Source organism: Mesoplodon mirus (assembly GCF_964341445.2).
Source record: "Mesoplodon mirus genome assembly, chromosome: X".
NCBI classification, from domain to species: domain Eukaryota; kingdom Metazoa; phylum Chordata; class Mammalia; order Artiodactyla; family Ziphiidae; genus Mesoplodon; species Mesoplodon mirus.
In genome coordinates this window covers 94,450,695-94,478,526 of record NC_138981.1, presented here as the reverse complement: position 1 = coordinate 94,478,526, position 27,832 = coordinate 94,450,695, and the positions used below count along the sequence as shown (strand labels likewise).

Below are 27,832 nucleotides of genomic sequence, written 5' to 3'. Positions count from 1 at the left end.
TTTATTCACTTCCTCTTCCTCTCATTCGATTGCCCTACAGAAAGAACTGTGGTCGATGTCAATAGCACAGAGAAGAATCGAGGAGAATATGATTCACTGCCTAACCCCCATTAAGGGGTTACATATTTTAAATAAGACGTCATTTCTTCTCTTCACTCCAGCCATCTCCTCCTTCAAAGGCATGTTTTTTTCACCCTCTTGAAATGACTTTGCTCTAATCGTTCTTTTCACCTTAAAAAAAAATCATCCCTCTAAGAAACGGCGAGATGGAGAATAAGGGCGAAATGGCATTTAAATGAATCCCTTTGAAAAAGTAAGCAGTCTGCTTTATTGGTTAATGGTTTAATCAACGCCTCAGTTTCCTCATTTACAAAAATGAGGATGTTGAACGAAGGTTCCTTCTAGTGTTTTGATTCTAGGACCTCTAAACTCATGCTTAGTAACATGTTGCAGCATAACGGAGATTTAACCTGATGAAATCCTCATTTCCCGGTAGTTGCTTGTTGCTACGTTACTTTTTCTTTTATGTTGCCTCTAACAAAAAGTCACGTTACTTTTTCTTTTATATTGCCTCTAACAAATAGTTTTAACTGCTCTTGATACATACGGCTGTAAGCAGAGATCCAATGACTGTACTGTCAATGAGCATATCAATCAAGATTTTAATAGTGTGAGGCCTCTTCCTCGGATTGTAATATAGCTCATCTTTTCGATTGAAAAGAAGTGTGAGACTTGTAAGACTCCTGTAATAATTAACACCCTCTCTGCCATTTAGGTGGAGGATGAAACATTAAACTGTTAGTCTGCTCACACCACAGAATAAAGTACCTTATTGTTCTGATAGGAGAAGTAATTTGACACCGAAAAATCCACAGAAGGTGTAATGCAACAATTAACATCTTGAATAAATTCAATTTTCCCCCTAAAACCCTTATTTTAAAAATAAGCGATTCAGATTAAGATTTTTTGTTTGAGTGTTTTGGGTAGGGGTGGGATGGGTGGAGAAAGGAGAGGCTTGCCCAGTTCAGTGAGAAGAGAAATGAATTGGGACTCCAGAGAGGCTCAGGTGCCAGTTCCAGTGCTAGCTGATTGTATAACCTTGAATAAGTCACTTTACCTCTCTTCATTTTTGCATCTGTCAAAGGGTCTTGATATTGGCAGAATAATCCGTATAAGTCCCCCAATCTGAAAAATACATACATACATACATATATATATATATATATATATATATATATATCACAATTTGCATTAAGGCTGTGCCGTAAATCCTTAGTTATTTAGAACGTTTTTCTGAAAGATCTGCTTACACTAGTTCCAATCTATATATGCATAATTCTTAATTCATCCTTATCAAATGAATTACTATATGTGGAAGTCTATAAATTGGGAAGCATTTTACAAAAGTCAGGTATTGCTAACTTAGGCTTGCAAGTGAAGAGTGTGCATACCACACTTTATTATTATTTTTAAACATTCAGGGCTTTTAAGAAATTTGTACGGGAATGTATACATACTGCCTTATAACTGTAATTGGCTAGGCGCTTGAAAAGAATATGCAGGCATCTCAGTCATTCATTCATTTGTTCGTTCATTCAACTTATCTTATTCCTCCATCTGTCACGTATTGTGTGCCAGGCCACTAGGATATGATGGTTAAGAAGACAATCCTTACCCTGCAAGGTTTAGTTTTATAGTCCAGGATGGAGGTGATGATGGTGGGAGTTATGGAGAGACAGTTTGTATGTCAGTTTATTTTTATTAACAACAGTCAAATCAGGGACAGAAGCAAAATCCTGGGGAAGTTAAGGCTCCCCAGGGGAGGAGGAGATGATTGTATTAATTATAGCCTGTAGACTCTCTTCTTGGCATTTCTTTTTTTTTTTTTTCTTTCCTTGACTTTCAGTGATTGAGACTTTAGCAAAAATGAAAGCTTTATTTTTTCCACTCCTGCTATTGGCTGGTCTTATATATTCTTTTTCTTCCTTTCTCTTTTAACTGTTTATTTTAAGATAGTTGTAGCTTCTCATACAATCATAAAAATAATCCCCTTTAATTTTCCCCAGTGGTAACATCTGGCATAACTGTAGCATAATGTCACAAGGAAATTGAGACAGATACAGTCCATCCACCTGATTCAGAGATCTCCAGTTTTACATCCACTCACTTGCATGTGTGTATTTAGTTCTATGCAGTGTTACCATATGTGTAAATTTGTGTGACTACCACCACAGTCAAGATACAGGACAATTCCATCACCCCAAAGGTCTCTAATGTTGCCCTTTTATAGCCACAGCCATCTCCCTCCCTCCCTGATCCCTGGCAATGACTGATCTGTTTTCCTTGCCTATAATTTTGTCATTTCAAGAATGGTATACAAATGAAATCATGCGATATGTAATCTTTTGTGATCGACTTTTTTTCACTCAGTGTAATTCCCTGGAGATTCATGCAGGGAATATGTCTTGTATCAATAGTTAGTTCCTTTTCATTCCTGAGTTGTATTCCATGCTGTGGATGTATTATAGTTTAATCGTTCACCCATTGAAGGACATCTGGCTATTTCCCGTATTTTGTAACCTATTATGAATAAAACTCCTATGAAAAATTGTGAACTGGTTTTTGTAGGAACATAAATTTCCGTTTCTCTGGGATAGTTGCCCAAGAGTGCAATTGCTGCTCGTATGGTAGTTGCATGTTTAGTTTTATAAGGAACTGCCGAACTGCTTTCCAGAGTGACTGTGCCATTTTACATACCCCTGCCCGTGCCCCAGCAATGCATGAATGGTGCTCATCCTTGCTGACGCTTGGTGTTGTCACTATTTTTTATTTTAGCCATTCTGATAGATATGTATATAGTGATATCTTCTCATAGTTTTAATTTGCATGTCCCTGGTGGCTAATGACATTGAACATCTTTTCATGTGCTTATCTGCCATCTCTGTATTTTCATCAGTGAAATGTGTGGTCATGTCTTTTGTCCATTTTCTAGTTGGATTTTTTTTTTTTTTTTTACTGTGGAGTTCTGAGAGTTCTTTATATATTCTTAATACTAGTGCTTTGTTGGCTACATGGTTTGCAAATATCTTCTCCCATCCTGCAGCTTGCCTTTTCGTCGTCTTCACAGGGAAGTTTCGCGGAACAAAAATCTTTAATTTTGATGAGGTCCAGTTTATCAATTTTTCCTTTTATGGATCATGCCTTTGGTGTCAAGGGGTCTTATGTACTTTTGTTATTTAATTTTATTCCTTGCTGTTCTGTATAACGTCCAGTACTTCTGTAAACAGTGTGAATATTTTTTTCTTTGAGCAATCCTGGAGCTCAGATGTATTCTTTGAACTAGTGGTCTTGATGGCTTACAGTGTATGTACATACTCATACATGCTCTCACTATATTAAAATGGCTGCCATCCTTTTGTGCCTTAAAATATAATTTCTGCCTTACCAGGCAGTCAAATGAAACATTAAAATTAATATTTTAAAATTAAGTAGACACGTCATATGCCAAGGAGATTTTTGGTTTCACTTTCTAATTTTAAAATAGTTTGGCAAAACTCTATAGTTTCTAATCAACATTTGTGGTAAGTATTCCAAATAAAAAAAATTGTGTTCTCATTTAAATGTACTTTGAAAGTCTGCTTCTGCATTTTAAGTAGTGAAGTTGCGAATATGATGATAGATTTAGTAGGCTTTTGCTACTCAGAATAGTGAATAGAAGACTGTTGAATTTGTCTGTCTAGACTGCATGTTTTTCTTTTATAGTAGGTACTTAATGTTCATTTTAATTATCTTTTAGAATAAGCATTAGTTTTAAGGTGACTTACAGTGTTATATTTTGAAAAATATATGTGCTCATATTATGAGAACTTACAGGAAGAGCTTAGTGATCGATTTTTAGATTATTCACTTCTGTAAGGTGGTACTGAAATTATTACTTGTCCCTTCAGTGTCACCATATTTGTTCAAATAAGTGTATAGCCAGGGAAGTGGATTTGAAAAAGATCAATCATTGGTATAAGACAAGGGCTGGTAAAATACTGCCGGTGGCCAAATCCTGCCCACCACCTGTTTTTATGAATAAATTTCTGTTGGAATACAGGCACATCCATTCATTTATGTATTGTCTGGCTGCATTCAAAATACAATGTCAGAGTTGAAACAGAGAACTTATGGCCCTAAAAGCCAATTTACTCTCTGGTAAATTTTGTACAAAAAGTTTGCCCAGAGATAAAGCAACCTTAAAAATTATTGAGTCTCTATGTTATAAAGGAAATTTGACAGACTTTACCTTGACTTTTAGTATCTTTTAGGTATATTTCCATGGGAAATTGTGGTTCAGAACAGTGTATTCATTTTCTTTAAGTCTGAAGGCACTGTGGTCTAGGAGCAGCATTAAGGAGTGGATAGAGAGTTGGGAAGGTTGATGTTGTTGTTGTTGTCGTCAAGTGTGGGATATTTCAGTGTGAATGTCAATCTACAAGTATGGCAAATAGTGAGATTGAGAAGAAGGCCTGTCCAGTTGCGATGTCCTTTGGAGATCCCACCATGAGCCAGAACGGTAACGACAGAGCCAGGTATGGCAGCACTGTTGCTCCTGCTCCCCAAACTTCTGTGATCTTTAAATACATAGTAGTTCGAGCCTATCAAGCTGACCTTAAGACTGGCTGGTTTATTATTTTGTTTGCACAGCTTCCTTTCATAAGTTAGAAGTTCACACTTTAGTTCTTTTAAATGTCTTACCTACAAGTAATGTTGAAAATGGAAATTGAGTTAGCACCGTGGGCTGTATATTTGGAAAGAAATGGATCTCAGCCTCACATCATACACAAAAATACATTAAAGATGTATTTAAAAAATTTCTGGAAAGCACAAGATACCGTAACAAAGTTAAAAAGGCATATGACAGACTGGGGGAAAATAACTTCTACATATGCAGTGGAAGCTTTTATTGACTTCTACTTAACCGACTCACCATATTAAATGATACTCATTTCTTTCGTAAAATACACTGTGCACTGAACACTTGCTATTAGTAGGTTGGTCTCAGATAAGCCAGGGTTGTGGACCCACCAGTACAACAGATTTTTTATTACTGAACCTATATATGCTCGTTGTTCTTGTTTTTGTAAATACGTAATTTATTTTCATATTTTATAATGTGATACAGTCTGAGTAGTGGGGAATTGAAGTTCTTACTGAAAATTTACATATGAAATGATATGGTGTCTGGTATTTGCTTCAGATTATATGGGGGTTGAGGTACGGAGTGCATAGAGATGTGAAAGAAATAAAATTCGGCACGTATAGATAATTGTTGAAGCTGGAGATAGGTTTATTATAACAAAACAAATGGTATGCTTTGGAAAGAGTTGGTGAAAGCAAGTTATTACTGTATAATTGGGTGTGGGTAAGACAACGATAAAAGATTTGTATAAAATAAATACAAAAAATCTGAAGGGTTCTCTACTCATAGTTCCTTGCAAGTGTCTTTTAAGTTCTTTGAAGTTCTACATTATCTAATAATTCAAATTAAATTTCTTTACAATCCGTGGGCCTGGAGTTAAAGAAAGTTCTTGGCTTCTTGGCCCTTTATCAAAAGTTTGACGAGCGAGTGTACATTTACCACTGATAAAATGAAGATAAAATGAAATGTTTGTCATGTGCATATTTTCTTATGACTGTTCACCTTAGTTGTCCTTTTCAATTAGCTAATCAAGTGTTCCAAATAACATTAGATAAAAAGGTTTCTACTGTGTAATATCTATGATATGTAAAGAGCTCCTACAGATCAATAAGAAAAAGGCACCTGTTGGAAAAAGTGGCACAGGGTTATGAATTGACCTTTCACATAATAAGAGATTGAAATGATGATTTAAAAAGAAAACATGCTCAAATTCATTCTAGTAATTAGGGAAATGAAAACTTTTTTTTTTTACCAAATACATTGGCAAAAACTATAATATTCACTCTTTGAAAGAAATGGGCACTCTCATACACTGTTAATGAGAGTGCAAATTGTGTAGCTTTTTGATAGAGAGTACCAAAATCCTCTAATTTTTTAAATATGCATATATTTTGACCCAGCAATTCTGTAGGAAGCTATTCTAAGGAAATAGCTGCACATTTGTATAAAGATGCATACAAGATTTCAATGCCGTGAAACTGGTCATAACAGTGAAAACTTGTCAGCAACCTAAATGTCCATCAGAAGGGGAATGATTTAAATAATGGCATGCTGTTCTGTGGAGTAACATGGGGCTATTAAAGGAAAGAAACCCTTCAGACCTATGTAAACTGACATAGGAGTTCCAAAATATGTTGTTAAAAGTGGGGGAGGCAGAGGAGGGAGTTATAGAACAGTCCGTATACCATGATTCCACTTATCTAAAAGAACAAAACCTTACCATGCGTATGGATGATACAAAAAATGTGATTGATACGCACCACAAATGGTTATCTCTAGGGCAGAAGGGAGTGGTGTTAGAGGAAGGCAGTATAGAGATACTTATACATTTTACCCTATACAATTCTACAATGAATTTTAATTTATGATTACTATTTTGATAGTAATTATACAGATTCATCATATGCAACATTACACACTGGAGGATAATTACAATGCGATTCTGAAATGGAGTGAATGCCTTGTATTTAGAGAGCACTCAGGTAGTTTTTAAAAATAATTTTCTCCCTTTGTTAAAGTACTATTTGTATTGTCTAAATTTTCTGCACTGAAAATATGAGTATAAAGAAGAATAAGAGCACCATAATCCCATACCCAGGGAGATCTTTTGTCAACTTTTGGGTACACGTTTGTGTACACACATGTTTGGATGCTTGCATGCACACGTGTGCACACATACATACACGTGTGCACACATGTATCTTCTTTCTACAAAAATGGGTTCTTACTGTGCATACCGATTTGTAATTTGCTTCCTTTAACTTGACTCTATACTGTGAGCATCTTTCACGTTTGGTAACTCTGAATAAGTGAAAAAGACATCTTAGTGGGAAGAAGAACAACACTGTGCCATGTAAGTGTAGTGTTCTACTTAAAATAACTGGTTTCTAGGACAAACTATAATCTTAAAGTCATGGCCACCAAAAGTAAATAACCAAGGAATTAAAAACTCCTCAATGTTAAACCAGTTCAGTTCTGTTTGGAATTTATGCACATGTTGTTTAAATTGTAGTTACTAGTAATGATGTATAAGTGCAATGTATTAAAATGTCATTAGGAATCTTTTGGGTGGAGTTTGGTTTTAATGAAGATTTTAAAACTGAGCTTGAACAGTTATTTTGGTTCAAAGAAAAACCAACTGCTCTAATTTTTGGTAAATGTGTGGGCTTAGTTGTGTTTTCACAACTTATAAAAGTAAAGAAAATCTAGGTCTCTGTGGCAACATGAATCTTTGTCTACGGTAACTCAGTCTATAGTATATAAGATTGTACATTAGGAGAACTGTGTTTGATTTGGGCAAGTATGTACGTATTCTGCTCGCATGTCCTCTAGAAGCATTTATTAAGCACATCCGCCGTAGGCCCATTATATCCTTTTCTGGGTTTATGCTGTGGGACTTAGAGGTGAAAAGACCTTAGTTTATGATGAATTCAATAGAGTATTTAACAAAAGAAGATTCTACCTTGTAGACAATGGTGTTAATGTGATGGCCTAGCGTAGCTGCTCATATTTTTGTTATGGCGATTGAAATAGCTTCGCCGCTCTCCAAGCCTGTGCATCTTGTGCATTTTGGCCTTTCTGGAATTGATTTCACAGCAAGAGGATTTTTTTTCATAAGCACTGTGAAGTTAGCAGATTTTATGTGGGAGTCAGAATAGAGGTTTCCCATTTCTCGCTTGATTAATGAGAGGGACATGTGAGATGAGGCTATTAACAGAGGTATTGAAAATATTTATGGTGGCTTCTAGTGGTTGTTAAGAAGTTAAGGCAGTGGAAGGCATGGTGAAATACCTGTTTTCTCTTAGGTATCCTGTTTATTGCCTTCAATATGTGCCTAAAGCATTTTAATACTACAAAAAAAAGTAATGATAGGGTTTTGAAGGACCACTCCCCTGGGGGTACCCGAGTGACGAGTCATCAGAGAAATCCTGCAGAAATGGGCAGAGCTGCTCCTGCTGAAATGGTGGTCATTCGTTATTCTCAGAATATGTTAGTCATTTCTGCTTCTCAAATGAACTGAAAGCTGAACATTTCCCGCAGACAGGAAACAGGAACTTGGTTGAATGAGCTTAAAGTTCAGTTATGGTTTTGGAAACAGAAGAGAAGACAGAACTAGCACTAGTATCTCATGGGATGCATCCAAGTAAAAGATGCTGTGTTCCCCATGACCACTGAAGATACTAAGTTGAGACATAGCTTAAAAGAGTAATTGAAAAATCATCACTTGACTGAGGGGTAGAACTGGGCAGAACTAGCCACAAACAACTGTCAGATGAATGTGTTTCAGACAAATAGAGCAGAAAAGGGAAAAGCAGGCTAGGATAATGGTATTCTTGTACTTGGAACCACAGAGACCTTCAGGATTTGGTGCAAGGTTAGTTTAGTATGGTTTAAAGCCTCTGGTGAAATATTTGGGATTCCGTTTGTGCCCAGGCACTTCCTTACAGGAGTGAGTAGGTTAGAATTTCTGTGAAGCAGGTGGTTTCCATACTCTGGAAACTAGAAAAGTCATGGTTCAGGCTCACTGTTTGGTGAATTATAGCAACCTGCAGATGGGAAGCTGTGTAGTGTTTATTTTTCCCAATAGAAAGAAATGTCAGTATTAGCATATTCATTCAAATATAGTTACACATTATACATTTTTAAGCAGAATGACTGAACTCGTAAGGACATTATATAACACAGATTTTCCACCAGAAATTTTTGGATTCCTTTGCTTAGATTTTGTTTTCAGTGTCAAGTATAAAGGCCAGGGTGTTTATGTGGAAGCAGGTTTTTAATTTATGCACATATTTACATTAATTTTAATATTCTCCTGATCACCAAGAGATTGTTGAATACTAAACTGTTAGTAAGGGAGTAACTTTATTTAGGAAGTATCCCCCAAAGAATTTACTTCTTTACAGGTAATTTGAGAAAAGACAACTGCAAAATGGAAACTTCCCTGGTGAATCTCCCACATCCTTTTTTAATCCATGTTTTGAAATGGAGTTCCCCAACCTCACTTTTATGCCTTTCTTTTAGGACTGAGTAGAATTGAATGAGGGGTGATCCTCAACCCCAGAAGTACAAAGTGTTCATTGGGGTTAAAAAGATACTTGTACTTGCCCTGCCGGCTGACTTGAATCCTAGCTCAGTAGAGTCATTCTGGAGTCACTGTAAGCATAAGGTCTCTGCAAAGGTAGAAGAATATTCTACCTGGCTCTTGGAGGAAGAATATTCCAGTGCTCAGATAGCTTCCCAATCTCTGTCTTGTCTCAGTGGTACCCTGCATTTGAGCCGTTGTTATTTGGTTATATGAAATGTTTGTGTGGAGTGATTGGCCTATGATTGCAGTGATATAGTACATGTGGTGCAATGGGAGAGTCATTCCTAACTTAACTTTCAGACAGCTGATCTTTTTCTCAAAAAGCCCCTAACCCTAAAGATTGTAGGTTTTTTTTTTTAACTTCTTAGGGAGAAAGTGCTTCCTTACAATCTAGCTTCTAATTGTCCTCAACTGAGGAAGACTGTTGACCACTTCCCTCCCTGCCTTTGATTGAAGGGTCATGTTGCTTAGGGCACTGCCCACAGGAAAGAGGAGGTCAGTGCTATACTAGGGCATGACCAAAGGAGTGAGAGTTGACCATGAACATATGGTCTCTAGCCAGAGCGTACCTTGAGTTTTGAAAACTAGGAATCTCAACTCCAGTTTGTTCTTTAAGAGACATATTTTAAAAACAAGCTGCAGCCTATTGGGTCCCTAAGCTAAGAGTGTGATGAGAAGCCTTGCAGTGTTTAATCTGATATCACAGTCTCCGGTGGAAATCTGCAAAAGTGAGTCAAAACTCTTTGTTTTTCCAAAGACAGGATTGTTGTTATGAAACACATATATGTTACTTTAATGACTTTGATGAGATGCAAGCAACTCATTTTGAAGCAGCTAATTTTGGCTGAAAGAATTGCTTTTCAGCCTAGAGTTGATTTCTTTAATTTTGCATCATTCCTAGCTAATGTGACACTAAGGTAATTTTATTTGTCTGGTCTCTTCTAGATGTCATTACATTTTGTCATGAGATCATGAGAAAATGTTTCTTCTGCTTTGAGAGGAGTGATTAGGAGTCTGTTTAGGATGGAAAATCAATTCTTAGATTTGTTGCCTCTGCTGCTGGCCTCTGCCTCCTGTGTGAAAGAAAATCAATGATGTTTCAAAGTCATACAGTTACATATTTGGGTTGCATAAGATTGTTCTGTAGAATGAGCTAAACTTTTAGAATTTGAGTTTGGTACTTGGCCAGATCTGGGGCCATGTCCTGCGATTGCTAGACCTTCTTAAAAAATTTTTTTTTTCTTGCTTTTACCGGCAGTACCCCATTGCTGATGAAAGATCAGGATGTTGCCTGGACTTGGCATCAGGCGCCGAACCTCAATGCCTTTCTCTTCTACTTTCAGGCATAGCAGCCCTGGAAACCATAAGATCAAGGTTCTGGAAGCATTCTGATAATCCCTTTTCTTATTCTTTAAAAATCTGGCCTGTTGCTGTCACACAACCATCAGGCCTCAAGATGTATGCTTAATAGAGAACGTTTATTTTCAGAACCTCCTCTGTGTTGACCTTAGTTTTGCTTTTGAAGAAGAGTAAGCAGCAGGTTGCCCCGTATAGTACATGAGAAAGCGAACTGCCTTTACCTTTTACTGCTGCTCACATTGTTTGCAGATGCTTCCAGGAGGATTGAATTATAACCTAATTTAAAGATGTATTTTCACTTAACTATTCACAGAAATAACTGCACAGGGATGTCTTAAAGGCAAATTACACATTGTAGGTACAGCAGAAGTTAAATGCTTTAGGGATAAATGGATGATATCTGCTGGTCGGAAATATCAACACTGTTGAAGTTATAGCAAGTTTCTTGGCTGACCTTTTTATGGGGACAGATAACTCCCCTTCCTTAAACAGTGTTTCATTGAGATGGGAAAAAGACTTCTGCTCTGCTTGGGAGTTTTTAGTACACTGGTGCTTCTCTTTAAATCTGTTTTTGAAATTCTTGTTTCGGATCTCATCTTCTGCAAAAGTGCCTTATATTGAGGCATTGTCAATACTCAAGTAATGAAACCTACAAGTAAGGAAACCTACAAGTAAGGAAACCTCCGTTGGGTGTGTTCTGAAGTGGAACTAACCTATTCCAAATTTTACACTTGCTGGAGGAGTATTATAACCAGAAGGTTATAATCTGTTTGTAACAGGTGGATAGTAGTCTGCAGATGAAATTGATCCAGACCTTTTAGTTTTCTGTTTGTGTTTTTAGCTCTGCATTGTCCTTTCCTTTATTCCTTTTCAGAACCTCACTTTCAGGCTTTGCATAATTTTCCTTGCCCCAATATTTAAAGGAAATTAAAAAAATCCATTTTGAGCAAGCCAGCTGGTACCTAAGCATTAACAGGTATAACTGGATAATCCCAGAGGGCAGCTATTATTATTAAGTTTTTTAAAAAGTCTGGTTGGGCTATTATTATAGGGTTGAGGGTTGGCTTATGGGTATCCCTCCTTTCCTATTCTATGTATATGTCTGCTCTCTATGTTTGTCATGTCCTCTTAAAATATTGTCTATTGAACAGTAAGCTCCAGAAGGGGTGGGCTTGGTAAATGCTCATTGAATTTTTCTTGAACGAATGCATGTGCCTATACCTGTAGCTGCCCAGGATTTGGGAAACTAAATTTTTAAAAATATTACAGGGCCTCCCTGGTGGCGCAGTGGTTGAGAGTCCGCCTGCCGATGCAGGGGATACGGGTTCGTGCCCCGGTCTGGGAGGATCCCATATGCCGCGGAGCGGCTGGGCCCGTGAGCCATGGCTGCTGGGCCTGCGCATCCGGAGCCTGTGCTCCGCAACGGGAGAGGCCACAACAGTGAGAGGCCCGCATACCGCAAAAAGAAAAAAAAAAAATAAAAATATTACAGATGAAAAGGGTGGTTACTGCCTATACTTATTTTTAATTATTTCCCTCAAATGTCCTTATGGTGGTTAGTCTTCAGCAGTGATGATTACAAAACCGAAGAAAGTAGAGACTCAACCGTCTGTTTCCTGCTTCAGTGAGCCTATGCCCAATAGGATAACATCACTTTCATATTATGAAAGTCACTGCATATGTCATTAAGTCTTTACAACTTTCGGTTGTCATGCTGGAAGGCATAGCTTCTTCCAAGACTTCTTTCTACCAAAGAAGTTTTATTCCATCATATTCTTGTTTAAATGTAGGAATCTCTTAACCAAATGGATTTTTTCTTCTGGATTTAAAAAATGTGATCTTAATACGTGGCTTATTTTTAAAAATAAATGTTTCATTTTGGAATAATTTTAGATTTACAATGAATTTGTAAAGATAGTTCAGAGGTCCTGGATATCTTTCCCCAGCTCCCCATAATGTTAACATTTTACATAACAGACACTGGTGCAGTACTCTTAAACTATAGAATTTATTTGGATTTCCCTAGTTTTACTATCAAAGTCTTCAATTTTTTTCCTGTTCCAGGATCCAAAATTGTTATACATGTTTATTTTAGAAAACATGTATGGATAAAAAAACAAAACAAAGTACAGGTAGTCCCCCTACACAGAGACAACTATTGAGATTTTTTAGTATATATCCTTCCATATCCCCCAAACCTTTTTGAATTCGCCTAAAAAACAAAATGTATTTTATATACCGTTTTGTAATTTGCTTTTTTACACTTAATATAGCATTTAAATTTTTTTGTGAACATCTTCCCATGTCTGCTATTTTTAATATAGTTTAATCTATTCCCTATCCTTATTTATTTGTTTGTTTATTTGGCCGTGCCAGTGGCTTGAGGGATCTTAGTTCCCTGACCAGGGATTGGACCCAGGCCCCCGGCAGTGAAAGCGCCAAGTCCTACCCACTGGACTGCCGGGGAATTCCCTGTCCTTAGTTATTTTGTTTCCATTTCTTTGTTCAGTTAATTCTTCATGATTTAAGGCCAAACTATGCATGTGTTCTCAACGTTTTCCCCCCAACAAACCTGAGAAATAGGACACTCTTATCAGTAACAATGGTTCATTAACCCATTGATTCTAAATATGTGTGTATTAGGTTGAACCATTTGAAATTGCTATATTTTTGTATGTAACAGCTTTTCGACTATTGGCAATTTTATATGGTTCAACCTAATAGTTTAAAAAAGCTTTCTAGTTCATTCTGATCCCTTTCCTCCGATCTCACTCAACTGAGAACCCCTGGCCTCTCACTCTACTGAGAATCCCTGCATTTAGAATGGTGAGCTGACTCTGAAACATTTCACCAGGCAAAAATGTTGACAAATCACCTTCCAGGTGTCTCTGATAAACACAACATCCTTATGACTTATGCCTATGTTGATGACATATGCAGAGAACTTGAACTCCGGTGAATTGCATCTGTCCATCAGCATGTTGAAAATAGACTTCTGAGCATCCAGCCTAAGCTCTGGAAAATACAGGCTGACTGATGGCTCTGCGTCCTGGTTCTGTATCTGTATTGGATAGCCAGGGGCACTGGCGCCACCCAGTGGTACCTTGTAGACGAGCAGCTGATGTTGCTCTTACCTCTACTTTCACTTTTTTCTTTCTTTCCTCTTCTCCCATGTTTATAGTCTCACCTTCCTTTTCTTTTCTCCATCTGTGCCAATTGCAGCAACGGGTTTCATTTAGCCCAGCTGATAAGAATCAGAGCGCTACACTAGCCGTATAATTTTGCTGTGATATCCTTATTTAAGTAAAGGCTTTGGAATATGAGACATGAAATCATACGTGTAAACATACTGAGCAGACTGTTATTCGCTCTGCTTATGAAGTCATGATTCCTACCCAGAATGGGAGTAAAATTTGTACTCTGCCAGAATGTGGCCCGTCTTGTGTTTAATTTCAAGCTTGTCAGTGTATGAGTGGAAGCACGCCTATGTATCTCAGATGTGAGGAGGCATACATACATAGAGTGAAAGATTTAACTGGGAAATCATTCTTTGGTTTCCTTCCTCTTTAGTATGACTTGTTATTTAAGTCAAGAACTATTTAGTAAGCACCTACTGTGTACCTGTACTGTGCTAGGTTCTGGGGATTATAGCAGCGATGGGGACAGAGATGACTTCTGTCTTTAAAGCGCTTACAGCCCAGCCGGGGAACAGAAACTTGAATGCGTTTAGGTGCTGTGCTGGGAGAGGAAACAGCAGAGGCACCTGACGTAAAGCGGGGAGGTCAAGGAAGCCTTTTTAGAAGTGTCATTCAAACTGAGACCTAAAGGAAGCCAGGAAAAGGGAGAAGAGAATGTTCTTGGCAGAGAGAAAAGGATGTGCTAGACGCAGAGGTGAGAGATTAAGCTTCGTGCTTTTGAGAACCTAAAAGAAGTTTGTGATGGCTCGAGCTGTGAGATCAACTCATTTATAAGTTTCACACCAGTCCTGGGAGGTAGGAGTAGTATTCCCTCCATTTTAGAGTTGTAGCAGATGAGGCACAGAGGGCACAGAACTTGCCCGAGGTCACCCCACTCTAGTAAGTGGTAGCGCCAGGAACTGGACCCAGGCCGTCTGGCTCCAGCACGTTGGCTCACAACTACCTCAGCAGGACGCTGCGTTATAGATACTGGAGCTTCATTGTCCTCCCCCCCCCCGGCTCCCTCCCCCCTTTACCCTTTGATGAAGCATAGCGCCTTATCCTGTCATCTGTGGTCTTTTTAAGGGCCAAGTTAAATCTTTCTTAGTAAACTGAACGTTAGGCTCTACTGGGTACAACCTCTTCCAAGAACTGGAGCTTATAAATAATGTGAAAAAGTCCTTAAGCTTACAGCATCTGGGTTAGCCCGGAAAGTCTCGGGTTTGCTTTAGTCTTTTATCATTCATTGGGAATCAAATACCTCATTTGATATGCAACTCTATGGTTGCTAACCCATATTTTCCAGAAAATCATAGATGGGAAGTTGTAATTGGTCGTATTTTTTAAAAATGAGTGTAAGGTATATATTCCCCGCAAGGCTAGAATTTTTGTTTGCTTGCTAAAGTTGGCAATATCCTTTTCTCTGACTTAGGTTAAGTTAGTGAAAGGGTAAACACAACTTCTTAAATAGGACTATAGTCTTTAAAAGTCATATGAATTAAAAACCTATTCATGGAGATATTTTCTTACAACAGATCTGATTTGTCCTTTACGTACTTAATATAAAAGTGTGTGCTTTGTAAGATGAGGAATTGACTTCAGTTTGAAATTATTAATTAAAGTTTAATTCTAGATTTTAGAAGTTGGGTTATAAATACTCAGTTGTATATAAACTATTTAAGATTGTTGTAATTAGATATCGTTGAAACACTTGGAATAAAAAGTTGTGTGTGTGTGTTTGTGTGTGTGTGTGTGTGTGTGAAATGGCACAAAGCTGGTTGTTTCATTTATTTTCCCATTTGTATATGACTGTGGATTCAGTCAGGACTTAGTACTTGGAAGTGTCTTTCCTGTAGTGAAGGTAGGCTTTTGCTGATGTAGCCACACATTCTTGCCTTGTTCTCCATGCGACCAGAGTTAGGGTTATTACTAGGGTCATCTTTAGGGATGTTTTTGCAAAAAGGCGGGGGGACACTCTGATAAGAATTACTCTGGGACAACATGTGTAAACCAGGGGACAGACCTAGGCAAGCTGGGAAATGTGATTACCCTTGTTTAAACCAATTCACATAGAGCTCAAATTTGTGAGCTTAGCTTCAGAAGCACTGGCTCAACCCGATTGAGGTAACCAGCAGCCACAGGTAGCTTTCCCTTTACTTTGGAGTAAAACCATTAATTTTCCAGTAAATGTATTATCGTATATTGCAGTGGAATTGTATGTGTAGCAGCTGGGTTCCTTTTAGAATTTTGAGCATTGTGAACTTGGTGCTGCTAGGCCCTGTTGAGGTTATTGCAGGACACAGAGCTGTGTGGGCCTTACAGGAAGTGAGATTACTTAATGATACTTTACTGTTGCCTGAAACATTTTGAAATGAAAACTTTGAGGGAAAGAAATGATTCAGCCTTTTCTGCCTCCTACTGCTTTTTGAAGTCAGCTAGTACACATTAGTAAGCTGATACCACAGTTGATTGGAACGTCTGAAGCAAGACATTCTTAGGTAAGATGATATCCTCTAAAGTTCTGAGTAGTTGGTCCCAGAGTTCAGGTTGTAAACAAGTGGGTACTGATGGAGAGCTGACTTCTGAAATCCCCTCCCTTCACCGTCCCTCTCATCACCTGTGTGGTAAGCAAAGAAGGGATACCCAGTTGGTGCCTTTTGCCCATGACTCCTTCATCTGGGAGGCCTCAATTCCCGTTAGGGGCCTGGGTCTGGTTAGCTGAAAAATGGTTTCCTTATGGGGCAGAGGAGTGCCAGTATGACTCTTCTCATACCTATTAAATCTTATGCTGGTATCATCTGGCATTTGAGTTCCTGTTTGTTTTAATAGGATAAGTGAGTGGAACTCTGGGCTTTAAGGAAATTATTGATACAGAATTTCTATCTGTATGGAACCCCTCATGATTATCTGGCTTTTTGATATTGTCTATTCACTTGCCAGTAGTAGTCAATTTTTGTTAGTCACATTTTGACAGAGGGTACCATGGGGATGCTTAGCTTTAGGAAACATTGTAGTTATAGCAAGAAAAAAACCCACTCATTTTATCTCGCTTCATAGATCATATTACATGAGCGAAAGAAGTTTATTTTACTTTGAGTCTAGTTTAAAAACAGAAGTGTCAAATCTTTCGTAGTGAGGTTGAAGTCAACTTTTGGCTCCTTTTGTAGCATTTCTTCACCACGTGAATAGGGCCAAATGCCTTAAGGGCCATACTCATTGTCACTTATCAACACACACATATATACACAGACACAAGCTAGAATTAGTTGAGAGTGGTGCTATGTTTTCTACTTATGTATTGAATGATAAAAGTAATATGTTCACTGCAGAAGTTTTAGAAAATGTAGGGAAAAATAGAAGGACAAAACTAAAAGTCACCTATAATTCTACAACCCAGAGATTAACATTTCAGATTGTAGCCTGCATATATTTGGTTAATTTGCATCTTAAACCAATTTCACTTCATATATCTTGACTGTTTTCTCATATCCTTAAATATCTTTGACAACACTGCACTTGATGACTGTGTAGTATTCAATCATAAGGATACATCATTATTTCACCAATCTCCTCTTGGGCATTTGATGTTGTTTCTAGTTTTTCTGTTATTTATATCACAATGGTGACTATTGTCTACATTTTTGTGTGTGTGTGTGCATCTCGGACTATTTCCTTAGGATATTCGTAGAAGTAGAGAGTGAAATTATTCAGTCATGAGTTATGTATGACTTCAAGCGTCCAGATGCCTATTGCCAAATTGCTTTCTATAAAGCTTGTATCAATTTACACTTCTGTCAACAGGATAAAAAGTGCCTTTCTGTATACATTTGGGAACAATGAATAATTTCTTTATTCTTAATTGGCACTACTTTTGATGGATCCCCAGTGCATTGCTGTCTGTTTCAGCAAATAAAAATTATTCCTGGCAGAAATGAAAGTGGGGGATGTAATATTATAAACAGTAGTATGACAACAAACTGGCAGCCCCAGATACTTTGAGAATTGTTGAAACAGGCCATATTTTAGCTCTGTCTGTGTTTCTAAAAATATATTTTCCCTTTTCAAGTAGTTTGTCAATCTCATCTTTAATGTAGAGGAAAATGCTAATACTTTTCTTCTAAAATTATTGCTTCAATAACTGTACTTTGCTGTACAGCAGAAACTAACACAAAATTGTAAAGCAACTATACTCCAATAAAAATTAATAAAAAATTATTGCTTCATGAGTGCTTATTGTTCATTACGTTAGTGCTTTCGGTATGTATATTTATTGAGTCCTGCCTTCAAAAACAAAATATAACTTCTGGCAAAAATTGTCCAAGTTTTTGGAACATTTGGTTTGTTACACAGCAGTAATTTCTGGTCAAGTCCTCTTAAATTAACAAATACTTCTTTCAACTATTATTCAGTTCTTTAGTATTTTAGTAAAGGCCTTGTGAATTTGGAATCACCCATGTATCACCATACAGCTTGAGTAAACTTGGAAGGAAGAGATTTGGTAAGTCCAACGTTTGATATTATGCAATCGATTTGTCCAAAACATTTTCTAAAATCAGAATCATAAGATTGCTGGTCCTAGAGGGCGGACAGCAGAAGCAAGAAGAACTACAGTCCTGCATCCTGTGGAACAAAAACCACATTCACAGAAAGATAGACAAGATGAAAAGGCAGAGGGTTATGTACTAGATGAAGGAACAAGATAAAACCCCAGAAAAACATCTAAATGAAGTGGAGATAGGCAACCTTCCAGAAAAAGAATTCAGAATAATGATAGTGAAGATGATTCAGGACCTCGGAAAAAGAACGGAGGCAAAGATCTAGAAGATGCAAGAAATGTTTAACAAAGACCTAGAAGAATTAAAGAACAAACAAGCAGAGATGAACAATAAAATAACTGAAATGAAAACTACACTAGAAGGAATCAATAGCAGAATAACTGAGACATAAGAACGGATAAGTGACCTGGATGACAGAATGGAGGAATTCACTGCTGCGGAACAGAATAAGAAAAAAGAATGAAAAGCAATGAAGACAGCCTAAGAGACCTCTGGGACAACATTAAATGCAACAGCATTTGCATTATAGGGGCACCAGAAGGAGAAGAGAGAGAGAAAGGACCAGAGGAAATATTTGAAGAGATTATAGTTGAAAACTTCCCTAACACGGGAAAGGAAATAGCCACCCAAGTCCAGGAAGTGCAGCAAGTCCCATACAGGATAAACCCAAGGAGAAACACGCCGAGACACATAGTAATCTAATTGGCAAAAATTAAAGACAAAGAAAAATTATTGAAAGCAGCAAGGGAAAAATGACAAATAGCATGCATGGGAGCTCCCAGAAGGTTAACAGCTCATTTCTCAGCAGAAACTCTACAATCCAGAAGGGAGTGGCATGATATACTTAAAGTGATGAAAGGGAAGAACCTACAACCAAGATTACTCTACACGGCAAAGATCTCATTCAGATTCGATGGAGAAATCAAAGCTTTACAGACAAGCAAAAACTAGGAGAATTCAACACCACCAAACCAGCTCTACAACAAATGCTAAAGGAACTTCTCTAAGTGGGAAACACAAGAGAAGAAAAGGACCTACAGAAACAAACCCAAAACAATTAAGAAAATAGTAATAGGAACATATATATTGATAATTACCTTAAACATGAATGGATTAAATGCTCCAACCAAAAGACACAGGCTTGCTAAATGGATACGAAAACAAGACCCATCTATATGCTGTCTACAAGAGACCCACTTCAGACCTAGGGACACATACAGACTGAAAGTGAGGGGATAGAAAAAGATATTCCATGCAAATGGAAACCAAAAGAAAGCTGGAGTAGCAATACTCATATCAGATAAAATAGACTTTAAAATAAAGAATGCTACAAGAGACAAGGAAGGACACTACATAATGATCAAGGGATCAATCCAAGAAGAAGATATAACAATTATAAATATGTATGCACCCAACATAGGAGCACTTCAATACATAAGGCAACTGCTAACAGCTATAAAAGAGGAAATCGACAGTAACACAGTAATAGTGGGGGACTTTAACACCTCCGTTACAACAATGGACAGATCGTCCAAACAGAAAATACATAAGGAAACACAAGCTTTAAATGACACAATAGACCAGATAGATTTAATTGATATTTATAGGACATTCCATCCAAAAACAGCAAATGACACTTTCTTCTCAAGTGCACACAGAACATTCTCCAGGATAGATCACATCTTGGGTCACAAATCAAGTCTCAGTAAATTTAAGAAAATTGAAATCATATCAAGCATCTTTTCTGACCACAACACTGTGAGATTAGAAATGAATGACAGGGAAAAAATGTAAAAAAACACAAACACATGGAGGCTAAACAATGTGTTACTAAGTAACCAAGAGATCAATGAAGAAGTCAAAGAGGAAATCAAAAAATACCTAGAGACAAATGACAAAGAAAACATGACGATCCAAAACCTATGGGATGCAGCAAAAGCAGTTCTAAGAGGGAAGTTTATAGCAATACAAGCCTACCTCAAGAAACAAGAAAAATCTCAAATAAACAATCTAACCTTACACCTAAAGGAACTAGAGGAAGAAGAACAAAACCCAAAGTTAGTAGAAGGAAAGAAATCATAAAGGTCAGAGCAGAAAGAAATAGAAACAAAGAAAACAATAGCAAAGATCAATAAAACTAAAAGCTAGTTCTTTGAGAAGATAAACAAAATTGATAAACCATTAGCCAGACTCATCAAGAGACAGAGGGAGAGGACTCAAAGCAACAAAATGAGAAATGAAAAAGGAGAAGTTACAACAGACACTGCAGAAATACAAAGCATCCTAAGAGACTACTACAAGCAACTCTATGCCAATAAAATGGACAACCTGGAAGAAATGGACACATTTTTAGAAAGGTATAACCTAAGAGTGAACCAGGAAGAAATAGAAAATATGAACAGACCAATCACAAGTAATGAAATTGAAACTGTGGTTTAAAATCTTCCAACAAAGAAAAGTCAAGGGCCAGAAGGTTTCACAGGTGAATTCTATCAAACACTTAGAGAAGAGCTAACCCCCATCCTTCTCAAACTCTTCCAAAAAATTGTGGAGGAAGGAACACTCCCAAACTCATTCTATGAGGCCACCATCACCCTGATACCAAAAGCAGACAATGATACTACCGAAAAAGAAAATTAGAGACCAATACCACTGATAAATATAGGTGCAAAAATCCTCAACAAACTACTAGCAAACAGAATCCAACAACACATTAAAAGGATCATACACCATGATCAAGTGGGATTTATTCCAGGGATGCAAGGATTCTTCAATATACATAAATCAATCAATGTGATACACCATATTAACAAATTAAAGAATAAAAACCATATGATCATCTCAATAGATGCAGAAAAAGGTTTTGACAAAATTGAACACCCATTTATGATAAAACCTCTCCAGAAAGTGGGCATAGAGGGAACCTCCCTCAACATAATAAAGGCCATATACGACAAACGCACAGCAAACATCATTCTCAATGGTGAAAAACTGAAAGCATTTCCTCTAAGATCAGGAACAAGACAAGGATGTCCACTCTCACCACAATTTTTCAACATAGTTTTGCCAGTCCTAGCCATGGCAGTCAGAGAAGAAAAAGAAATAAAAGGAATCCAAATCGGAAAAGAAGTAAAACTGTCACTGTCTGCAGATGACATGATACTATACATAGAGAATCCTAAAGATGCCACCAGAAAACTGCTAGAGCTAATCAATGAACTTGGTAAAGTAGCAGGATACAAAATTAATGCGCAAAAATCTCTTGCATTCCTATACACTAATGATGAAACATCTGCAAGAGAAATTAAGGAAACACTCCCATTTACCACTGCAACAAAAAGAATAAAATACCTAGGAATAAATCTACCCAGGGAGACAAAAGATCTGCATGCAGAAAACTATAAGACACTGATGAAAGAAATTAAAGATGATACCAACAGATGGAGAGATATACCATGTTCTTGGGTTGGAATAATCGATATTGTGAAAATTACTATACTACCCAAAGCAATCTACAGATTGAATGCAATCCCTATCAAATTACCAATGGCATTTTTTACGGAACTAGAACAAAAAATCTTAAAATTTGTATGGAGACACAAAGACCCCGAATAGCTAAAGCAGTCTTGAGGGAAAAAAACCTAGCTGGTGGAATCAGACTCCCTGACTTCAGACTATACTACAAAGCTACAGTAATCAAGACAATATGGGGGGGGCTTCCCTGGTGGCGCATTGGTTGAGGGTCCGCCTGCCGATGCAGGGGACGTGGGTTCGTTCCCCAGTCCGGGAGGATCCCACATGCCACGGAGCAGCTGGGCCCATGAGCCATGGCCTCTGGGCCTGCGCATCTGGAGCCTGTGCTCCACAGCAGGAGAGGCCACTGCAGTGAGAGGCCCGCATACCACACACACACACAAAAAAGACTATATGGTACTGGCACAAAAACAGAAACATAGATCAATGGAACAAGATAGAAAGCCCAGAGATAAACCCACGCACCTATGGTCAACTCATCTGTGACAAAGGAGGCAAGGATATACAATGGAGAAAAGGCAGTCTCTTCAATCAGTGGTGTTGGGAAAACTGGACAGCTACATGCAAAGAATGAAATTAGAACACTCCCTAACACCATACACAAAAATAAACTCCAAACGGATTCGAGAACTAAATGTAAGACCGGACACTATAAAACTCTTAGAGGAAAACATAGGAAGAACACTCTTTGACATAAATCACAGCAAGATCTTTTTGATTCACCTCCTAGAGTAATGGTAATAAAAGCAAAAATAAACAAATGGGACCTAATCAAACTTAAAAGCTTTTGCACAGCAAAGGAAACCATAGACAAGACGAAAAGACAACCCTCAGAATGGGAGAAAATATTTGCAAATGAATCAATGGACAAAGGATTAATCTCCAAAATATATAAAGAGCTCATGCATCTCAATATTAAAGAAAGAAACAACCCAATCCAAAAACGGGCAGAAGACCTAAATAGACATTTCTCCAAAGAAGACATACAGATGGCCAAGAAGCACATGAAAAGCTGCTCAACATCACTAATTATTAGAGAAATGCAAATCAAAACTACAGTGAGATATCACCTCACACCAGTTAGAATGGGCATCATCAGAAAATCTACAAACAACAAATGCTGGAGAGGGTGTGGAGAAAAGGGAACCCTCTTGCACTGTTGGTGGGAATGTAAATTGATACAGCCACTGTGGAGAATAGTATGGAGTTTCCTTCAAAAACTAAAAATAGAATTACCATATAATCCAGTAATTCCACTTCTGGGCATATACCCAGAGAAAACCTTAATTCAATAAGACACATGCACCCCAATGTTCACTGCAGTGCTATTTACAATAGCCAGGTCATGGAAGCAACCTAAATGCCCATCGATGGACGAATGGATAAAAATGTCGTACATATATACAATGGAATATTACTCAGCCATAAAAAGGAATGAAACTGACTCATTTGTTGAGACGTGGATGGATCTAAATACTGTCATACAGAGTGAAGTAAGTCAGAAAAGAGAAAAACAAATATTGTATATTAGCGCATGTATGTGGAACCTAGAAAAATGGTACAGATGAGCTGGTTTGCAGGGCAATTGAGACACAGATGTAGAGAACAAACGTATGGACACGAAGGGGGGAGAGCTGCGGCGGGGTGGGGATGGTTGTGTGCTGAATTGGACGATTGGGATTGACGTGCATACACTGATGTGTATAAAATTGATGACTAATAAGTACCTGCTGTATAAAAAAATAAATAAAATACAATTTTAAAAAAAGCAAAAAAAAAAAAGGATTGTTGGTCCTGAGTCAAGAATTATCAATGTGACAGCAATTTTCATCTATTAAAATTTTTCTTCCCCAGTGGTTGTTTCCTAATAGTCAAGCTATATCTTAGGTGGATCTTACAAGTAGATTTTTGATATTTGTTGCTTTAAAAAATTCTTATTTAAATGCAGTTGTTCTATTGAGAGCTTTTAAAAAGAATGTGCCTTTCCCTCTTGATACTGTTGTTAGTTTCATCCAAGGTAATCAAAAGGATAGGGATAGTGCAGTTTTCTAATATTCTCACATTCATCTTTTTTTTTTTTCTTTTTTGGTACGTGGGCCTCTCACTATTGTGGCCTCTCCCATTGTGGAGCACAGGCTCCGGACGCACAGGCTCAGCGGCCATGGCTCATGGGCCCAGCCGCTCCACAGCATGTGGAATATTCCCGGACCAGGGCACGAACCCGTGTCCCCTGCATCAGCAGGCGGACTCTCAACCACTGTGCCACCAGGGAAGCCCCACATTCATCTTAAGAGTAAAACTAATCAATACCTATTAGAAAGAAATTCTTAATTTTGCTGTGTAGGGAAGCATATAAGATGCTTTCCTAATGTTCTAGAAAGTAGACCCTATTTTGGTCCATTTGGAGGGGAGGCGGGGAGAGTTTGTTTTTAGAGACTAGTTCATTACTCTCATTTTAAAGCCTATTTCAGTTCTGAAAGTGTGCAACTTTTGAAGTAAGGGGTGGAATTTCTATGCATGTAGTTTATCTTCCCATCCCAGGTGAAGTCTGGTACTTATATTGTAGGTTAGGTACTTGTCATTTTTATACACACACAATTTACATATGTGTGCTATGCAAATTGTGTGTGTATGTGTGCATATATATATAAAACCATACTAATGATAAAACTATGTGTGTGTGTATATATATATAATTTATATACATAATTTACCATACTAATTATAAGGGGAGAAGTTAAGTAACAGAATGTGTGATAATAGAATTCTTAGCTAGAGTTGAAGTATTTCTCTTCACATTCAAACTAGACTCTGTCTTTGAGCTAGGGTAAAGATAGTGGGTGTAGTATAAATAAACATTGCTTCAAAACTTAGAAAGTGAAACAAAGAACTTACCCCTGAATATTGCAGATTTAACTACATAAAGAAATATTCATTGTTGTCATGGATATACAATTTATATGTTCTTCTAGCATTGAAAAGAATAATTTTTGACTTAGGAGTAAAATGAAGGATTTTCTGTTTGGCTAAAATTGATTATCATCATTCTAAAATATAATGGTACATGTAGCTGTCCAGTTTTCCCAGTACCACTTATTGAAGAGGCTGTCTTTTCTCCATTGTATATTCTTGCCTCCTTTATCAAAAATAAGGTGACCATACGTGCGTGGGTTTATCTCTGGGCTTTCTATCTGTTTCATTGATCTATATTTCTGTTTTTGTCCCAGTACCATAGTGTCTTGATTACTGCAGCTTTGTAGTGTAGTCTGTGAAGTCTGGGAGCCTGATTCCTCCAGCTCCGTTTTTCTTTCTCAAGATTGCTTTGGCTATTTGGGGTCTTTTGTGTTTCCATACAAATTGTGAAATTTTTTTGTTCTAGTTCTGTGAAAAATGCCATTGGTAGTTTGATAGGGATTGCAGTGAATCTGTAGATTGCATTGGGTAGTATAGTCATTTTCACAACGTTGATTCTTCCAATCCAAGAACATGGTATATCTCTCCATCTGTTTGTATCATCTTTAATTTCTTTCATCAGTGTCTTATAGTTTTCTGCATACAGGTCTTTCGTCTCCTTAGGTAGGTTTATTGCTAGGTTTTTTCTTTTTTTTTTAAACATCTTTATTGGAGTATAATTGCTTTACAATGGTGTGTTAGTTTCTGCTTTATAACAAAGTGAATCAGTTATACATATACATATGTTCCCATATCTCTTCCCTCTTGCATCTCCCTCCCTCCCACCCTCCCTGTTCCACCCCTCTCGGTGGTCACAAACCACCTAGCTTATCTCCCTGTGCTATGTGGCTGCTTCCCACTAGCTATCTATTTTATGTTTGGTGGTGTATATATGTCCATGCCACTCTCTCACTTTGGTATTTTATTCTTTTTGTTGCAGTGGTAAATGGGAGTGTTTCCTTAATTTCTCTTTCAGATTTTTCATCCTTCGTGTATAAGAATGCAAGGGATTTCTGTGCATTAATTTTGTATCCTGCTACTTTACCAAATTCGTTGATTAGCTCTAGCAGTTTTCTGGTAGCATGTTTTGGATTCTCTATGTATAGTGTCATGTCATCTGCAAACAGTGACAGCTTTACTTCTTTTCCGATTTGGATTCCTTTTATTTCTTTTTCTTCTCTGATTGCTGTGGCTAAAACTTTCAGAACTATGTTGAATAATAGTGGTGAGAGTGGACAACGTTGTCTTGTTCCTGATATTAGAGGCAATGGTTTCAGTTTTTCACCATTGAGAAGGATGTTGGCTGTGGGTTTGTGATATATGGCCTTTATTATGTTGAGGTAAGTTCTCTCTATGCCTACTTTCTGGAGGGTTTTTATCATAAATGGGTGTTGAATTTTGTCAGAAGCTTTCTCTGCATCTATTGAGATGATCATATGGTTTTTCTCCTTCAATTTTTTAATATGGTGTATCACATTGATTGATTTGCATATATTGAAGAATCCTTGCATTCCTGGGGTGAACCCCACTTGTAGAGTTTTGATTACTGTTTCTTAGAGCCAGGCTCAGTTACTTTTGTGAGATCCCAATAGCACGACTTTTAGTCATTTCTTGTTTTTCCTTTGGTACCTGGTTTATCACGCACAGGTAATGTGAAACAGCACGTGAGGTTTCTTTTTATTTAGTTATTTTTAAAATTTTATTTATTTTTATTTTTGGCTGCATTGGGTCTTTGTTGCTGTGTGCAGGCTTTCTCTAGTTGTGGTGAGCGGGGGCTACTCTTTGTTGCAGTGCGTGGGCTTCTCATTTCGGTGGCTTTTCTTGCTGTGGAACACAGGCTCAGCGTGCACAGGCTACAGTAGTTGTGGTTTGCGGGCTCTAGAGTGCAGGCTGCGTAGTTGTGGTGCACGGGCTTAGTTGCTCTGAAGCATGTGGGATCTTCCCGGACCAGGGCTTGAACCAGTGTCCCCTGCACTGGCAGGCAGATTCTTAACCACTGCGCCACCAGGGAAGTCCGAGGTTTCTTTTTAAAGGGGATCTTTTCTCATGTCACTATACACATAAATGTTGTCTCTTATTGCAGATTGGAGTCACGAAAGATACACGGATTCTTCTTAAGAGAAAAAGAGGAAATCTGTAAGTATTTGTCCTTTAAAAATTCTAAATTTGCAATCTTGTCAGCTTTTGGAGAAATCTAAGTGACCAAACTAACAGGCATTTTTCCTCTCTTTATATTAGAAAAGCCCTGCCAGTATTTATGTTTGTGTTAAAAAGGCAATATTTGGGAAAGTAAAATAGGAAAGCTTTTTACTCTGGGCAACTTCTAAAATTTAAACTATCTGTCACTCACTTATGAAAGGGGAAGTGATACTTAAAATCTAAATACAATCTTTTTCTTTTGAGTACTACCAAAAAATGGAGTCACAGATTGGAGTTCCAGTTCTGGCTACTGAGGCGGTGTGTCTTTGACAAGCTATTTAGCTTCCTTTGCCTCAATTTCCTCGTCTGTAAAATGAGCTTAATAAGTGTAAGTGTCCAGTGAATGGTTCATTAATCTTGATGAAGTTGAATCTGTAGTAGTGTATATTTTCTCCAGTAAATTGAAGCTTATCCTAGTTACTGTTTCTCAAACTGATTTACATATATTTCTGATATTCAAAAATCTAAGCATCTATACTGTCCTTCACTGAGGCATCTACTCTAGACTATAATATAGAATGAAAGAAATACAACAGAGCACCTAAAGTTAGAATTTTAGTGTTTGAGCCTTGGACCTTGAAAATTACCTAGTCCAGGGGTTCCCAAACATTGACCTTTAGCCCGTGCCCTCGCCAGTGAAGAGTTTTTACTGGTCCATGGTGAAGTGAGGAAAATAAAGACAACCGGCCATGAGATTTTTAAAGCTAAACTTTTTCCATTTAAAGGATTGCTTCTTATTATAAGATATATCCTCCTAATTTTGAGGAGTTAGACCTATTCTGTA

The 27,832-nt window shown here is 37.6% G+C and overlaps 1 protein-coding gene across 5 annotated transcripts in view; it reads left to right on the top strand.

Annotated features, from left to right (window-relative positions):
* ACSL4 (acyl-CoA synthetase long chain family member 4) overlaps positions 1 to 27,832 on the top strand; it is an 82,873-nt gene that overhangs the window by 785 nt on the left and 54,256 nt on the right. For all 5 annotated transcript variants that reach the window (XM_082608953.1, XM_082608955.1, XM_082608954.1 and 2 more), the window contains exon 2: positions 26,933 to 26,985. The gene's annotated coding sequence lies outside the window, so the exon portion shown is untranslated. The remainder of the gene's footprint in view (positions 1 to 26,932; positions 26,986 to 27,832) is intronic.